Source organism: Myotis yumanensis, unplaced genomic scaffold (genome assembly GCF_028538775.1).
Source record: "Myotis yumanensis isolate MYYU_CA2020_CCGP unplaced genomic scaffold, mMyoYum1.0.hap1 SCAF_2, whole genome shotgun sequence".
Classification (NCBI taxonomy): Eukaryota; Metazoa; Chordata; class Mammalia; order Chiroptera; family Vespertilionidae; genus Myotis; species Myotis yumanensis.
The window spans coordinates 14725806-14728147 of NW_027223753.1; the positions used below are offsets into that span (position 1 = coordinate 14725806).

Below are 2342 nucleotides of genomic sequence, written 5' to 3' on the forward strand. Positions count from 1 at the left end.
TATGCATTGCCAATTCATTTTCCCTGTCTTCCATAGTCAGGTATCAGCCAGTAAGTGGATATGTGGGAGGCTATATGCCACTGGGGGGGCGGGGGGGAGGGGGGGGAGTTGCGGGGAGGGGGCAGGTAGGGTAGCTGGTCTCTGTCAGTGGCATAGACTAGAGGAGTTCAGATAGTGGAAAGAGTCCTGAGGTCTGGTGCCTTTGGGAGAGGGCTGTGTGGAGGAATTGAAACTGAGCCATGCCTTGAAAATTGGGCAGGCTTGGAGGAGAGGAGGCAGAAAAGAAAAAGAAATAGGGAATGCATGTTGGGTGGGAGAATGATAAGCTCAAAAGCTTAGGGGGACAATGTACAAGTTATGTTTGGGAAATAAAATATGGAGCCAGCTAGTTTGAGTCGTAAGAAGTTATGAAAGGAAGTTAGGTCTAGCTTGGAGGTCCTTATACTCCAAGCAATGGGGTTTTGACTTTACTCTGAAGATAATGAAGAGCTATGAAATGTTTATAAACAAGAATAATATAAGATGAAGGCGATATGGCTAACTAACTTCAATTTAGTCTCTGAGGTATAAAATATTTAGATGGAATTGTGATTGGGCTAAAAGAGGGTTTAACATCACCCAGAGGTGAATATGTAGATGGATTTCATATTTCACTTTTTTTGAGGTGAGGGGGGAGTGAGTCTTAGTGGGAAGGATTACTGCATGTTCTGAGGAAGGAAAGCATGAAGTTGTTATAATGGTTGTAAGAAAGTTAAATATAGTTAGAAGAATGAGAAAGGATGCTGAGTAACCAAAGAGGTAAACTGTCCTAGTCATGTGCCTATTGATATCAGTCCTTATCTGCCCTTAAGTGCTAGGCTAAGGCTCAAATTATATTTTCCAGGCTCCCATACTAGCTGGTTTCTGTGTAGGTTTTGTCAATGAAAGACAGTAGAAGGTGGAGAGAGTAAACTCCCTTCCTGCCTCTGGATTCTGAGGGCATCTTCTGCAGCAGTGGCAGGAGCAAGCGGCGATGACAGCATTGGTGGTGGTGACAGCATTGGCTCTTATGACAATGACAACAATAGGTATGAATAGTGGCTTCAGGAACAGAAGCAATGACCTGCCAAGTGCAGGCTCCTGGGTTCCTGCTCAGACAACTGGGCTCCAATGGCCAACAAGAGCCTTAGGGACTCCGTGCCTCTGAGCTTTGGGTATTATTTTTTGCTCCTTTAGCCCAGGGCGGGATGGTCTCCTGAAGTTCATCATCTTTGAGTAGTCTCCCTCCCCCTCCCCTCCTTTGCTCCTCCTGTTCAGCAACATCCCGTGGCAGGGAAAGGACTCAGGACCTGTGCTTCTAATGCTCTGGTAGCCAGTTCCTTCATTATTTTTTTTCTATTTGAAATAACTACAGACTGGGGAGGACCTGCTCCTTTAGGATTTCAGTCGCAACCTCTTGGCCAAGTCCTCCGCTCTGTTCTTTGGGAACACCTTCATCATGTTCACCATCCCCATCTGGTTACACTGGCGAATATGGCATCTGGATCTTATCCAGTCTGCTGTTCTGTAGAGCGTGATGACCGTTGTAAGCACTTATTGGGTAGCCTTTGCCTACAAAAATGTGAAATCTGTTTTCAAGCACAAAGTAGCACAGAAGAGGGAAGATGCTGTTTCCAAAGAAGTGACTTGAAAGCTTTCTGAAGCTGATAATAGAAAGATGTCTCAGAAGGAAAAAGAAGAAAGAATCATGTGGAAGAAGAAGGAAGTTGCTGATTATGAAGCTACAACATTTCCCATCTTCTATAACAGCACCCTGTTCATGGTCTTGGTCATTGTTGCATCCTTCTTTATATTGGAGAACTTCAACCCCATAGTGAACTATATTCTGTCCATGAGTGCTTCCTCAGGCCTCACCGCCCTCCTGTCCACTGGCTCCAGATAGACCATGTCAGCCTCACCCTGGGCTTTGTATCTATGGGTGGTCTGTGCTGTATGGAAAAGAAGCCGGGTGGTAGGGGCGGGAGACACATAAGATGTTTTTACAGTCTGGAGTTTGAGGGTTTGAAAGACCCAACAGAATGTAATTCAGTATTGTTTCTTGGCTCTTTTTTGACAGGCTGTTGGAAATTACATGAATTGGAAGGGAAACTCAGAGTACCAGGGCATTTATTAAAAGGCAAATGTGTCTGGCAATGTGCTATAATTACAAGAGGAGAAAACAACTTGTTTCCTTGATCTGTCAGAGGTCACAGTAACCTGGACTGAACTGTTAGCATTTGTTAGAGTAGCAAGAAGTTAATAGCTGGTTTGTGTGTTCTAAGCACAAAATTACAGCTTTTTTGGAATCATAAATATCAGAATGA

At 44.3% G+C, this 2342-nt stretch overlaps 1 pseudogene; it reads left to right on the plus strand.

Moving 5' to 3' along the window:
* Nucleotides 1-1012: 1012 nt before the first annotated feature.
* On the plus strand, nt 1013-1921 carry LOC139001555 (translocon-associated protein subunit gamma pseudogene; annotated as a pseudogene).
* The last annotated feature ends 421 nt before the right edge of the window (nt 1922-2342 follow it).